This window comes from Nycticebus coucang, chromosome 13 (genome assembly GCF_027406575.1).
Source record: "Nycticebus coucang isolate mNycCou1 chromosome 13, mNycCou1.pri, whole genome shotgun sequence".
Classification (NCBI taxonomy): domain Eukaryota; kingdom Metazoa; phylum Chordata; class Mammalia; order Primates; family Lorisidae; genus Nycticebus; species Nycticebus coucang.
This window is the reverse complement of record NC_069792.1, coordinates 46,898,075-46,914,465: the sequence shown is the minus strand read 5'-3', so window position 1 is coordinate 46,914,465 and position 16,391 is coordinate 46,898,075. Positions and strand designations below refer to the sequence as shown.

The following is a 16,391-nucleotide window of genomic DNA, read 5'->3' as shown; positions in this document are numbered from 1 at the left end:
AAAGGACTCTAAAACAAACAGGCCTAACAAATATTTACAGAACATTCTACCCCCAAACTACTGAATGTACATTCTTTTTTTTTTTTTTTATTGTTGGAGATTCACTGAGGGTACAATAAACCAGGTTACACTGATTGCATTTGTTAGGTAAAGTCCCTCTTGCAATCGTGCCTTGCCCCCAAAAGGTGTGGCACACACCAAGGCCCCACCCCCCTCCCTAAGACTGATCACATCCTGAGCCACAAAACATGTCTCAAAAAATTAAAAAAAAAAAAAAAAACACATATCTTCTTAGACCACAGTGGATTAAATTAGAAATCAATTCAACTCTACATAAAGTCATGGAAATTAAACAAGTTACTCCTGGACAATCATAGGGTTAAGGAAAAAAATTAAAATGAAAATCAAAAGATTTTTTTAAGCAAAAAGACAAAGGGGACACAAATTAACCAACATCTGTGAGATGCTGCAAAAGCAGTCCTAAGAGAAAAATTCACAGCCTTCAATGCCTTTGTCCAAAGACAGATCACCAATCAGTAATCTAATGAATTGTCTTAAGGAATTAGAAGAGAAAGAGTAAACCAATCCTAAACCCAGCATGATAAAAGGAAGGTTAGAACAGAACTCAGTGAAAATGATTCCAAAAGAATTACACAGAAGATTAATAAAACAAAAAATTAGTTCTTTGAAAACATAAACAAAATTGACAAACTTCTTGTTCCAGAAACAAAAAAGGACCCTTATACACTCAATCAGAAATGAAAAAAGGAGATACAACTGATACCACAGAAATACAAAATATCATCTCTGATTATGAAAGTCTCTATGCATATCAACTTGAAAACACTAAGGAAATGGAAAAATTCTTGGAAACACACAACTTCCCTAAGCTCAATCAGGAAGAAACAACTGAACAGACCAATGTCATGTAACAAAATTTAAGCAGCAATAAAAAATCTTCCAACAGGCTGGGTAGGGTGGCTCACACCTACAACTTTAGCACTGTGGGAGGCTGAAGTAGGAGGTCCCTTGAGCTCAGGAGTTCAAGACCAGCCTGAGCAAGAGACCCCATCTCTATAAAAACAGAAAAATTAGCTGGGTGTTGTGGCAGGTGCTTATAGTCCCAGCTCCTTGGAAAGCTGAAACAAAAGGATTGCTTGAGCCCAGGAATTTGAGGTTGCTGTGAGCTAGGCTAACACCAAGACTCTAGCCCAACAGTTCTCAACCTGTGGGTCGCGACCCCTTTTTAACAATGAAAATACACTGCAGCATTAGGAAGGTTGAGAACCACTGCTATAGCCTATCACAAGAGATTGAAGCTCTGTCTCAAAGAAAAAAAAAAAAATCAAAAAAATTTTCCAACATTTTAAAACAGTCTTTTTACTGTCACAGTTCTGGAGGCCAGAAGTCCAAAAACCAAGGTGTTTGCAAGACTGGTTGTTTCTGGTTCAGGGAAGAAACCAAACCTGTCCTCTAGCTTCTGGTAATTGCAATCCTTGGTACTTACTTCCCGGTTGTGGCAGAGTAATCATTTCTGTCTACCTCCTCCTTCCCCCAGCCACCTTCTCTGCTTCTCTGTCTCTCTCTGTAATCTTTCTCTCTTCTTATTAGGACATTAGTCATTGGATTTAGGGCCCACTGGAAACTTACACGATCTCATCTTCCTTAACTAATTACATCTTCAAAGATTCTATTTCCAAATAAAGTCATTCTTTTTTTTTATTAAATCATAAACACATAGATCATGTATACATTATACAGTCACATTCTGAGGTTGTTAAGTACTCATGAATTTTTGCAAGACACCATTCAACCCCATTTTAGTCCATTGGAGCTGCTACAACAAAATAGCTTAGCTTGGGTAGTTTATAAATAGCATCAGTTTATTTCTCACAGTTCTGGAAGCTGTGAGATCAAGGCCGGTGCTGATTCAGGGTATGGTGAGGGTCCACTTCATTATTCACAGATGGTGCCTTCCTCATATGAGAGGAAGGGTAAATATATGCCCTCCCTCCAACCTCTGTATAAGGGCACTAATCCCATTAATGATGGCTCTGTCCTCATGACTCAATCCCTTCCTAAAGGCCCCACCTCTTAATACTATCTCATTGGTGACTAAGTTTCAACATACGAATTTGGTGGGGACACCAATACTCAGGCCATAGACATCCTTTAATTGGGATATTAATTGATTACTATAATCAAAAGAAGTAGGGATACAGGGCGGCGCCTGTGGCTCAGTGAGCAGGGCGCCGGCCCCATATACCGAGGGTGGCGGGTTCAAACCCCGCCCCGGCCAAACTGCAACAAAAAAATAGCCGGGCATTGTGGCGGGCGCCTGTAGTCCCAGCTGCTCGGGAGGCTGAGGCAGGAGAATCGCCTAGGCCCAGGAGTTGGAGGTTGCTGTGAGCTGTGTGAGGCCACGGCACTCTACCGAGGGCGATAAAGTGAAACTCTGTCTCTACAAAAAAAAAAAAAAAAAAGAAGTAGGGATACAAAGCCCAAAGGTTAGTCACTAGAGGACTTGAGTCAAACAAAGAAAATAATGACTGTATTAAATACCTGAACCAATTTCTTTTTCAGATGAAAAAGACTAACACTGTTCTCTAGAGACAAATGTGGCAGCTTTCTGTCACTGCATTTGTTCAAGCTTAAGCTGTACAATTATCTGATAGGAATGTTGAAGCCTCAGGTGAGAGGCCAGACTTAACTGATCACTGATAACCCTTAAATTCTAAGATTCTATATTTCCCCTCCCTTATCTCTCTCTCTTTAACTGACCATTTTATATAACTAAAGAACTTCTGTAAGATTCCACTAATGCTGGTAACACTGTGTAGGGGAAAAGGAGGTAGAGATGGGTGGGATGCCAGCCAGAGGGTACACACTGCAAAGAAAACTCGGAAGTCCAAGAACTGAAAGAATATCAGAATGGTTTCAAGTGAGCAAGAGGGAGATGGCTTGAGGGAGGGGGACACAGAGCCTGAAGCCAGCCCAAGCAGTGAGCACCTTAGATGGCACAGAAAATGCCCATTCTCAGGGTGACAGGAAGTCACTAACGGGGTTTCAGCAAGGAGTGAAATGCCCACATGAACCTTCAAGATCATTCTGGCTGCAGCCAGAGCCCAAGAAAGAGTAGGAAATGATAGTTGCCTGAACTAAGATGGCAGCTGTGAAAATGGCACGAAAGATACGATATATTCTAAAGGTAAATTGTGGAAGATGGATTACACGTTGAGTGTGAGGAAAAGCAGCAAAGGATGACTACTAAGTTTGTTTAAATAACAAACAATGACACTTCCTAAGGTGGGAAAAACTGGGGAGCAGTGGTATAGACTGGAAGGTTAAAAAAAAGTCAAAGCTGCAGTAGGAGCTTATGCGATTTAGAGATGTCTTTGAGATATTTAAGATACCAAGTAGGCAAATGAATGTATAAATCTAGAGCTTAGAGGAGAGGTCAAGGCCAAAATTAAAGGCACAGAAAGAGATCACAGGAGGCATGTGGAGAGAAAAAAAATATTGTCTCTGTGGGTTGTCTTATTTCTTCATAAGAAAACATTTTTGGATTATTGGTCATTGTTAAGTACCCATTTCGTTTTGCTTAAAGTGTATAAACTCAAACTTCAAGCAGCTGGGTTCTAGAACTTTGTTCCAGCAACATTCAGCTGCTTAGTTTGGGGGCATGGGGAAGGTAAATGGTGCATGGTTTACACAGGATGGAATTCTATAAAATGTTTTTGTAAATACAAAGTATTTGTAGAGGACCGAAGGAAAAGGGGTGATTATCAGTAAGAATCATGCAATTACATAAACCAAGTAAGAAGAGAAGAGAGAAGGCAGAAGGGGGCAGAAAGGCAACTCACAGCTATCTGATGGGGATCAGGGAACAGATTCACACTGTGTTCAATACAAAGAATACCACAAAAAGGAGGGAGGTAGTTGCCAGAGGAAAGAGAAACGCTACAAGCCAGACAACACAGGAGCTATTGCAATAAGTTAATGAAACAAAATCACTTAATTCACCAGTAGCCTTTCCTGATTCCATAGGAAGAGATCTCCTGAGTTTGTGCAGAATCCTAAATTCCACAGCATGTCAGTAGAGGCAGAGAAGAGCTCAGATGTTGGAAAAGTAAGGAGCTTCTTCAAAGGAGAAAAAATATATAGCAGACTCACCTGCAGTGAGCAGAAGAGAAAGAGTGGGAGTCTTACTGTATGCACAGTAAACTCATCCAATGTCTACCATGAAGTGCAACTGCCTCATCAATCCCACCCGCCCCTACTCCCATAGGCAACTACTTTCTACTAATAGTTCTTCTGGTGGCCTGCCCCCACAGTTCTACACTGGCTATAGCCACTATTTCTTGGCTTGTTGACTTTGGACATTATCTGTGGATACATGATATCCTAAGTCAGAATTCTGCTCAATTATTCTTCTCCATCTCCCCTTTCTCCTCATTTTAGCATTTCATTGTTTTCCTCTGTGGCCAATTAAGCCTTTCTAGTTTCTGCAACTACAGACTATCCCTTAAATCTCCTTAACCCACAATCTTCTTTCTTTTCCATTCCTCCACCTTTGTTATTTATGTTTATATATTCTCAAGGTTTCTGCTCTGCACCTAGAATTAAGTCTTTAGTACTTTTAACTAAACTACTTTTCCTGGTTCATTCTAACAGGAAAACCAACAAAACCAGTAAAAACATTAACATCATAAGCAAATAAATATTACAAAAAAGTCAAGTCCTGTACTAGGATCCCATTTTCTTTGCTAGGATTCACTAACTGCTCAAACTCATGCCATGTTTTGGCTTGCTTCCTATTTGGACCAAGTAGCCCTGGTCTAGAGAAACACGCCTTTTTCAATATATCCCTACTATCTTCCAGTTCCCTACTTATCCTAAAAAATGCTTGGGAATCATTCTTTTTTACTTAAAGCTAGGGAATTAAAAAGAAAAAAGAGTCAACCTGCAAAGACTTACTTGTTCATGGTTATCCTTTTCAGAGAACATAACTTTCCCCCTTTTGTAGTGAAAATTAACAATAATTATTTTAAAATAGAGAAATATTTCTCATGACCTAATCTATATAACATAATCATTTTCATTTTTGCATATTACTCTGTGTCCTTGTGCACTGTAAATAAATTCAGCACAGTCATGGGGTCAATCACCTTGTTTTACTTTTGCAGCACGTGCACAGCTTTCACAATGATCCCATTTTATGGCTGTGTAACAGTCACTGAGTGGCTAGATCATCATTTATTTAACCCACTTGGGAAGCAGTATAAACAAGTGGTTACAATGTGGGCACTAAAGTCAGACCTGCAGGAAGGCCCAGCTCTGCCAAGTCCCCAAGGTTGCACAGCCACTGAGTCACCTCCCTCTCTTTAATTCACCCAACACTAATGACTCAGCACCACCCCATTATGTCCCAAGTGCCACATTAATCCCTGAAGATACAAACAAGAGTATACACAAGAGACAGGATCCCTACCCTCAAAAACAAACAAGAAAGTAGATATCTAATTTCCAATCATGTTAAGTACTATAAAGAAAAAAGGCACTAAATGGGAGACCCGAGTGCTCTGAATTGCCTATCCACAGAGGGAGGGTAACAAGCCAGGCTGTTACGAGGAGTAAATGCGACCCATATGAAATATTTAGCACCATTCCTGGTACACAGTACGTATCCAATCCATGTAAACTGAGAGCAAAACAAGAATTATCATCTTCTCATTATATTCTTTCTTCTTTTTTCTATCAGTATAAATCCCACACTTCCTCAAGGCTGAGAAGTTTGATGTGTCTTTTTTATATCCATTTCTGCCCTCATATTCACATTTTCGCTTAGCTCTGTGAACATAGTGTTATTCGTAATGGCTGTTTTAACATCCTCATCTGGAATTCTGTCATTTATGTAATTTCTGGACCTTTTTCCAGTTACGGGTTATATTTTCCTGTTTTTTTCCCATGCCTGATAATTTTTGATTGAATGCTGGGCAGGGGGCTTTGTGGAGGGGGGGGTGGGAGGGGGCAGCTGAATTTTGATATATTCCTTGAAATATTATGGGGTTTTGTTCTGGGACCAGTTAAGTGCAATCAGATATTTTTATGGTTTCTTTTGAAGGTTTGTCAGGAGAGTCTCAGGGTTAATTTGGCCTCAGTCCATGCACTGTGCATCAGAAGGTCTTTCTACTTTGATTAGTAACAGTAAGAACTATTCCAGCCTTGTGAGAACTCTAAAAATTTTTCCACTGACCACCTTCTGGCCATTCTTCTTCCCAGCCTCTGGTAGTTTCTTCATGAAATTCACAGATTCATGCTAAACCAAACCTTCACAGGACTTCCCCCTCCCCACAGTGGCTCTCCTGTGCCACTCCCAGCTCTCCGGTATCCTAATCTTGGACACGCATAGTGCATCAGCCTCCAGAAGCTCTGAATGCCCTCCTCAACTCTGCAAGACCACCAGACTCTACGGAGGGTTCCTCCTTCCTCCTCTGCAGCCTGGAAACTTCAGGCAATAACCTGCAGTGTTGATAGGACTCCCTTGTTGATTTCCCTTTTCTTAGGGATCAATGTCCTGTGCTGCTTATTAACTGATTTCTAAAACTACTATTTTATAAACAACTTAGGTTTTTGCATCAACTAAAGTGGGAATGTAACCCAGTGCTCATCACTCTCTTATGAGCGGAAGCAGAAATTCCACTCAAGTTTTTGAGTTAAAATTCCACTTTTTCTAAGAAACCTTTCTAGACAAAGCCAAATTTCTTGCTGTTGTTCCTTTGGTCTCTATATCATTTACAATTTAGCACAAAAAACAGAGGCCCTATATAGTATGCTCTGTCCATTATTGCCCTCACCCCCTCCACTTGTCAATGCCATCAGTTTCAGTAGCAGACTAAGTCCCACAGGATTAAATGCAATTGCACATTCCTGTGGCTTGCTAGTGTCAGGTACAGTCTTAGGTGCTTGGCTAAAACAAAGACGACATTCTATCTAACTTCCAGAAGTTCACAGTTTGGGATAATTTAGGAATCAAATCTTCCCTAAGATAGTTTTTAAAGGAAAAGTATAGTGAACATTTAAAACTGAGATAATCAAACTTTTCTTAAAGGGCCAAAGAGTAAATCTTTTAGACTTGCCGTCTCCTACAACCACTCAGTTGTGGCCGTAGCAAAAAGCAGCTGCAGACAACATATAAACAAGTGGGCCTAGCTGTGTTTCAAGAAAATTACTTACAATAACAAGCTGTGGTCCCCTTTAGTTCTAAAGACCTCTGCTTCAGAACTAAATCCACTGTAAGCTGAACACAGCTTCCACCGACTTTTACAGTAGCATGTCCTAGTCGTACTGCTCAGACAAAACTGATCTCAAGGCATCCAAGCTCTCCCAGATTGGAAATTATATACCATGTCTTCTGCATGCACCACGGGACTTGCAAAACACAAGGATGGAGCAGGTGCTTATTAAGTATTTTTTAATTTATTTCATTTGATGTTGAAGCTGAAGGGCTCCTTTTGTTTTATTCAAAATTGCCTCCAAGAGTAAAGAAACTACACTATTATAGTTTATGGAAAATAATGAATGCCTAGTATTGAAAAATAACATAACACTGACAAAACACACAAATGCTAATGGTCTCGAAAAACCCAATAGTTTCATTTTGTAAATAAATCAAGATTACTATACTTTAGAGAACTAGCCCTGAAGAATCTTCATTCATCCCACTGATGTGGACATGGCTGGATTTCCTCTTTTGTGAATTGCGTAAAGAAAGGATTCAGAAGCACATCAAAATAAATTCCTTTTCTTTCTTTTTTTTTTAATTTTTTTTATTAAATCATAACTGTATACAATGATATGATTATGGGGCATCATACACTCACTTCATAAACCATTTGACACATTTTTATCACAGTGGTTAACATAGCCTTTCCGGCGTTATCTCAGTTACTGTGCCAAAACATTTACATTCTACATTTACCAAGTTTCGCAAATACCCCTATAATATGCACCACAGGTGTGATCCCACCGATTCCCCTCCCTCTACCCACCCCCCCCTTTCCCACTTCCCCCTATTGTTAAGTTGTAGCTGGGTTATAGCTTTCATGTGAGAGTCCCAAATTAGTTTCATAGTAGGGCTGTGTACATTGGGTATTTTTTCTTCCATTCTTGGGATACTTTACTAAGAAGAATATGTTCCAGCTCCATCCATGTAAACATGAAAGAGGTAAAGTCTCCATCTTTCTTTAAGGCTGCATAGTATTCCATGGTATACATATACCACAATTTATTAATCCATTCGTGGATCGATGGACACTTGCGCTTTTTCCACGACTTAGCTATTATGAATTGGGCTGCAATAAACATTCTGGTACAAATATCTTTGTTATGTTGTGATTTTTGGTCTTCTGGGTATATGCCCAGCAGAGGAATTACAGGATTGAATGGCAGATCTATTTTTAGATCTCTGAGTGTTCTCCATATATCTTTCCAAAAGGAATGTATTAATTTGCATTCCCACCAGCAGTGCAGAAGTGTTCCCTTTTCTCCGCATCCACGCCAGCATCTCTGGTCTTGAGATTTTGTGATATAGGCTAGTCTCATTGGAGTTAGATGATATCTCAAAGTAGTTTTGATTTGCATTTCTCTGATGATTAAAGATGATGAGCATTTTTTCATATGTCTGAAGGCCTTGCGCCTGTCTTCAAATCGATAGTGATCAAAACAGCATGGTATTGGCACAAAAACAGAGAAGTAGATATCTGGAACAGAATAGAGAACCAAGAGATCAATCCAGCTACTTACCGCTATTTGATTTTTGACAAGCCAATTAAAAACATTCAGTGGGGAAAAGATTCCCTATTTAACAAATGGTGCTGGCTGAACTGGCTGGCAACCTGCAGAAGACTGAAATTGGACCCACACCTTTCACCATTAACTAAGGTAGACTCTCATTGGATTAAAGATTTAAACTTAAGACATGAAACTATAAAAATACTAGAGGAGAATGCAGGGAAAACCCTTGAAGAAATTGGTCTGGGTGAGTATTTCATGAGGAGAACCCCCCGGGCAATTGAAGCAGCTTCAAAAATAGACTACTGGGACTTGATCAAACTAAAAAGCTTCTGCACAGCTAAGAACACAGTAAGCAGAGCAAGCAGACAGCCCTCAGAATGGGAGAAGATATTTGCAGGGTATAACTCTGACAAAGGTTTAATAACCAGAATCCACAGAGAACTCAAACGCATCAGCAAGAAAAAAACAAGGGATCCCATCGCAGGCTGGGCAAGGGATTTGAAGAGAAACTTCTCTAAATTCCTTTTCTTATAGCTTCTCTCGTTTTAAACAAAACTCTCATTACCTTGCTTAGGCAGGCACCTTACTCAACACAACAGCCACTGAATAACTCATGATTATTGTCAAAATTCTAATCTATCTAGAAAAGACATAGATTTAATATGCTGAAGATACTTTTAATTGATCAAAAAGGTCTCACAAAACGAATGCTAACGATGTTTAATGTTTTCATTGCTGCATATTATGTGTATAAATATGTACACAGGCACACTCTCCCAATATGACTGGTTTGAAAAGACCACCACTATCTTTATTTATTTGTTTTTAATTTATTTATTTTTATTGTTAGTCACAGCTGTGTACATTAGTGCAATCAAGGGGTGCAATGTGCAGGTTTCATATACAATCTGAAATATTCTCATCAAACTGTTCAACGTAGCCTTCATGGCATTTTCATAGTTACTGTATGTAAACATTTGTATTCTGAATTTAGTAAGTTTCACCTGTACCCATTCTAAGATGCACCATAGATGTGACCCCACCCATTACCTTCCCTCCACCAAAACCTCCCCCCTCCCTTCCTCTTCCTTGGCCCTTTCCCCATAGTCACCACTATCTTTAAATGGTATATTTTGGCAGATTTGTTTAAGATTTGTCTTATTACTAGGTAGAGGAATCTTAGATGCTATTTAGTCTAACCTTCTTTCAAATGAAGAGTTTCCTTTTAAACAATCAAAATGATGCTTTCTCTGTGGTTTGTTCATCTCTTAAAACTAGTATTCAGAGCTAAACATAAACTGAAGGTGCACGGTTTAGACTACATGAAGTGGGACTGGTGCTGCCTTCGATCCAGATTCCCAAATGCAGCACAAGACTAGACACGGCAAAGTCAGAAACAGCTCATACATAAGCTTTGCTTAGCTAGTGACATCATAGCTAAGCCTCATCTCCCTCAAGGCGGGTGATTTTTTTTTTTAAAAAAACCAAATTCAGTACTATATATTTCTTCCCATGAACTTCTTTTGTTAGCTCTAGTCCATCATTCCACACGTTGAGATCTTTGGAATCCTGACCCTGTCATCAACTATATCAGTTAAATATACCACATCTTTACCAAAATCACCCGCATGACAATCAAAGATCTTCACAGTACAAAGAACAGCAGGAAGAAAAATTGGGGTATAGGGCGGCGCCTGTGGCTCAAAGGAGTAGGGCGCCGGCCCCATATGCCGGAAGTGGCGGGTTCAAACCCAGCCCCAGCCAAAAACTGCCAAAAAAAAAAAAATGGGGGTATAGATAACATTTCTGAGAAGCCTCTGTTTCTCTTAACAGAGAAATGGGGTGACAGCAAGAGAAGGATTTGGTGGGAGATTGAGTGGCTTTTTACAAACATTCTAATATTTACGTGTTAATGGAAATCATCCACGAATGAAGGAAAAACACACTATGTAACACATCTTCAAAGCTGTAAGTTCAATATAATTTATTGTATATATCTCCTCTTTCTTCTTTCCTGGTTATTTAACTTACGTCAAAATTTGGTTTTGAGAGCCTCCAGCTCTTTCTGAATTCTCCTTCTGAAGGTTCAGCATTCTTGCTCCCAGGATCATATATACACTTTTTCTCTGAATATTTTCAAATCTCTATGTCTGAAAGCCCTTGCTTTTGCCATTATGAATTCTAACATAACCCTTTTTATCCAAATTCCTATTTCGCATCAATCTTCTGCACTGCTTATGAGAAGTTCTAAAACCAATTACAGGTTCATCTAATAGGATCACTTTTTAAAAATATAAAAAAACAAAGATTTTTTTTTTTTTTTTGAAATTTATTGCATTCCTACAGTCAGCAAGTTAGCAGAAAAGGTTTATCGTTGGGTCAAATTATTCTCTAAGGCTAAACAACCAATCCTGAACCTTTCTATTCAAAGCAATTCTTTCCACCAGAACATCTACATACATAATCAAATCATCAACATAGAGCCTTCTCCTCTCCCAAGCCCTACTCTGTGCCCAAACAAGAAGTTAGTGTGCATATACATAAAAAGCACATTTCAACATCTGCTCCACAGCAGACACTAGCAAGTGTGCTCTGCAATGGTATTAAAAGTTTTGTACCTAAGAGGCCGGGCCCAGTGGCTCACGCGTATAATCCTAGCACTCCTCTAGCACTCTGGAAGGCCTTAGGCAAGTGGATTGCTTGAGCTCAGGAGTTGGAGACCAGCTTGAGCAAGAGTGAGACCCTGTCTCTAACACTAGCTGGGCTTTGTGGCAGGCGCCTGTAGTCCCAGATACTCAGGAGGCTGAGGCAAGAGTATCACTTGAACCCCCAAGAGTTTGAGGTTGTTGTGAGCTATGACACCACAGTACCCTACCCAGGGCAACAGAGTGAGACTCTGTCTCAAAAATTTGTTCCTAGTTCTAAGTTTACTGTTTAAGTAGTAAAAAAGCAACTGTAAATCTGCGCATAAACACAAGACAGACTCTTTTCAAAACTCAGTTTCTAAGAATGAATTCTTTATCAGTTAAAATACAAAAATTGTGGGGCAGTTCTTTCACAATGACTTCCTGCGCCCAGTTCAGTGGCTCAGTCTGGGGCCCCAGACAATGCCCAAAGTTCTCCACACTCCTGCTCAAGCTCTCCCCAAGGCAGTTCAACTGAGTGCCAAGTCCAAGAACACCGAAACGCTTCACAGGGATATACTGCACAGTTTTCCAGAGGCTCCCTGACAAGTGACGATGTCTCTGCTGTGACGTGAGTGCGTAATGGAGGTATGACTATAAGTGACATGACTGCTGTGGCTTAATAACTCATTCACCACCAGTTCCTGGCACTCCATAGAGATGTAACCAAGTAAAGACGAGATCATACTGGATTGGGGTGGGCCCAAGTCCAGATATTGGTGTCCTGATGAGGAGAAGAATTGGAGACACAGACACACAGGAAAACTGCCATGTGAAGACAGAAGCGGAAACTGGGTTGGTGCTGCCACCGCCAAGGAATGCCTAGGGCTACCGGAAGCTGCAAGAGACAAGGACTCTTTTCTAGAACCTTTGGAGGTTGCTGACATCTTCATTTCCAACTCCTACCTTCTAGAACTAAGAGAGAATAAATTTCTGTTGTTTGGTTAAAAAAAAAATACAAAAATTGTAAGCCCCCTCAAAAATGCATCTCCACTCACCAGAGCATTTCATTAAGCACACAGATATTATTTTCAAAGTATAGCACTTGTTTATGAAGTACTCCATAAAGTGTACCATGTAAAGTGTGACGTTTTTCAAAATGTACTTTTTTGGGGAGGTGGGGGGGGCAGGCAGAGTCTCACTCTGTTCCCCAGGATAGAGTGCAGTGGAGTCAGCCAGTTCACAAACTCCTGTGTTCATGCAATCCTCCTGCCTCAGCCTTCCAACCTAATTTTTCTATTTTTAGTAGAGATAGGGTCTCCGTCTTGCTCAGGCTGGTATTGAACTCCTGACCTCAAGGGAACCTCCCCCCTTGGCTCCCCACAGTGCTGGGATTACAGGATTGAGTCCTGCCCAACCCAAAATATCAAAGAGTCTAATAAAAAATTGCCAGTTTGCCCCTTTAAAAGTATAGGACAAATAAATCTTATTCAGTAATTCACACATGCCTACCTTTGTAATTCACATATGTAGTAGTTTGCTGCAAAACAGAAAACTTACTAATTTCACAAATCAAGATTTAGAATGAGGCTCTGGGTCCATAGCTCAGGGGTTAGGGTGGCACCACATACACCGGGGTTGGCGGGTTCGAACCTGGCCCAGGCCTGCTAAACAACAATGAAACCAAAACAAAAATAGCCAAGTGCTGTGGTGGGCACCTTTAGTCCCACCTACTTGGGAGGCTGAGGCAAGAGAATCACTTAAGCCCAAGAGTCCGAAGTTGCTGTGAACTGTGACACCACAGCACTCTACCCAGGGCAACATGAGACTCTGTCTCAAAAAAAAAAAAAAAAAAAAAGATTTAAAATGAGCCATCATTTTAAAGCTGTAGGAAAACTATAACGTTCTTTTGTTTTTACATTTGTACCAAACACCTAACCTCAAGATGAAGTTTCATAAATTTCACACTATTGACTATAGCTGTTTTTGAGCCAGGAATCTGCCTCATTACTTTCATGTTTGTGTAATTTGAACGTCACTTTGCTTGATGTCAACACACAATAAATCCTCAATAAATACCAAAAACTCAATTCAAAATTATAAGCACATAAAGAGCATAGGAATGAACTATTTTTCCCAAAAGTAAAAGAAACTTTGAAACTCACTAAAACGATACTATAATGTGAAATACCTAAATATTGTTACAATTTCAAACCATTATTTTAAACATGAATAATTTTACAGATTTCTATCATCATTCTTGCTTTTAAAATACATTTCAAAGTTCCTACTGCAAAAGCAGAACGCCTTGGATTTCACATAAACCCACAGGCTTAGAAACAATTTACAGGTAGCCTAACTTATAAAAACTTTTTATGTTTTCTCACCGCTGTTTTCTCACTGCTGTTACCCTTCCTTCTTCAGTAGTTCCTTGATTGGTGCTGACAGTAGGATTCAATTAGTATTTGTTGAACTGAAAGATCTCATGTGTGAATACTCCTTGGTACAAAGCCAGACTCAGATTACTATAGCAGCGGTTCTCAACCTGTGGGAACTGTATTAAAGGGTTGCGGCATTAGGAAAGTTGGGAACCACTGACCTGTAGGCTAGATACCACCACCAACACCAAGAGAAAACCTGAAGCAAATTTATTTTGGAACCAGGTGGGAAACGTACAAAATGACCACCCTTGAGAATCAAGGAAAGGAAGAAAGAACTCGGAGGAACTGATCTCACACTCAAATCTCCACACACTGTACAAATTTGTTCATTTTGCCGCAGTGTCTAAAACTCCACCAACAGAGATTTCTTTAGGTTAACATATCTCCTCTTTTCAGAACTAAGCAACCATTTAAATCGGTCAAAAACCTGAAGAGGTAAGTACTCCGTCATTCCAGTTTACATGAAGGAACTGAGGCTAAGCACAATTACTTTTTCCAATGTCACACAGGCATATAGCACAGGTGTGACTCAGAACCTTTACTCCTATAATGCTCTTCCCATATGAAGACTAGCCTTCACCCACACATCAGTTCACATCAGCTAGTTTCCAATTCCCTTCTATTGAAACACCTAAAATAGCTTTGCTTTCTCAAAGATATGGGAGTTTTTGTTTGGGGTGGGAGGTAAGCAACAAGTAATTTAAGCATATTGGGAACACTTTGGAGGCAACAATCCAAAGTTAAGGTTATGGATTTGTGGTGCTTGAGGGAACCAAGCCTCCCTCAAAGACAAACCAGAGATTTCAAAACACTGCACAGGGCCAGCAGCTCTTGCTCCAGAACTGCTTGCCTCTCTTCCTCTTTCTACTCTTCCACGTGACTCCATGGTTTCCCCCACCAGAAAATAGGCTACCATTGTTATTGCCCTAGTTTGCAGACATTATGCATCCCAACCACAGTGACTGGCACAGAGCAGGCAGACAAATGTGTACTGAATGAACCCAAGACAAATTGTTTCTATGGCCAAGATGGCATCCTGACTGCCATTTTTAACAAAGTGGAGATGAAAAATGAACATTAAGGTGAAAAACTTGGAAAAGCCTAGCCTATGTTAGAGACAAGCTACACAAAAAGTCTTCTGTGATTCTTTTTTCCCAGCCCGATTACTTCAAAGAAGAAACAGCTTAGTACTTTAGCACACAGATACAGATCTCAGAAGGGCACGATATGTTAATATTTTAGAGTATAAAAACAAACACCATTACCTTATTTAGGTTGCCTAGTTTAGGTCATCCTAACATGAACAGCAGTGAAAAAAAAAATCTTTCAGCTTTCTCAGGATGAGAATGCGGTGGTGAACATTTCCCAAAAGTTCCAAGTGGGCCAAAACCCCCCAAAATCATATTACACAACGTGGAAAATATTTCCTTAAAAATATGACCAGCAATTTAAAAAATATATATATACATATATGTATGTTTTACACCAAATAATTAAACAGAACCCCGCTTTATTAAAAAAAAAAAAAAAAGGAACAAGACGTTAAGGCAAACGGTTTCAAAGACAATTCTTGAAAATTTTAGCTATTTCCTTCTTGGTTGTCAACTGTAAACCGAACGAAGACTTCGTTAGTAGTTCCAATTAGCATCAGATTATTCATAATGTGAAAATTTCAGGCGTCAAATTACAAAACCACCGGGGCAGAATAAGAGCCAAAAGCAACAGGGAAGATGCCCATTTTCTCCTACCCACCGCCCCATGACCATTTAAGAAAAATGGCACGTTTTTTCCACCAGAAAAAGATCTCAGACTTGGAGAGCCAATCCAGGGTTAGGTCCTTGATTTCAGGAACAAACTGCAGATTCCAAAACACAGGTTGCGATCTCATCCACCATGAATTAGTTTTGCACTCTTGCACCACCTCCTTTGTCTAGCTGTCCTACAAACTCACAGTTCAATGCCCTCCAGTAAACAAGCTACTTAAACCGAAAAAAGAACGTTCCAAGTCTTTCTTAAAAGGGGGAAAACCCAATACCGCCTCTGGAGCCTCATTCCCAGGCACGAGCAGGCCGGCTCTACACCACAGAACCCCTACCCTGCCGGGGTGTGCCGAGCGGCGCACCGCGGCCAGTCCGCACTGGGCCCGCCGCCGCATCCCAGGCTGCCCTTTCCCCGGCCCCAAACTCACCTCCGTGCAGGGGCAGCGGTGCCAGCACCTGACCGCGCACTTCGGCCTTTGGCGAGTCGAGCACGTAGCGCCGGCGGTCAATGCTGAACGTTGAGCAGGGGCACCAGGTCGGGCTCCTGCACCGTCACGTTCATGAGCGCCGTATAGTACTCTTGGCTCGCGTTGTCCGTGTCACGGACCACCCAGTCGGTGGGCTTCAGTCCGAGGAAGAGCAGGGAGAAGGAACGAGGAAGGTTGAGAGGTCGGCGCAGGAATGACAGTCTGACATACCACGGGTTGGAGTATGCAGCTGCAACTTTACTGTGAAAGTATGCAAGTACTTATACACTTCTTTTTGCAGGC

General features: G+C 40.6%; 1 long non-coding RNA gene across 1 annotated transcript in view; it reads right to left on the bottom strand.

Moving 5' to 3' along the window:
* The window catches only part of LOC128563837 (uncharacterized), a 49,286-nt gene extending 33,137 nt beyond the window's left edge, over positions 1–16,149 (bottom strand). Inside the window, exon 1 of the long non-coding RNA XR_008373906.1 lies at positions 16,050–16,149. This is a non-coding gene — a long non-coding RNA (uncharacterized LOC128563837). The remainder of the gene's footprint in view (positions 1–16,049) is intronic.
* Positions 16,150–16,391: the final 242 nt, after the last annotated feature.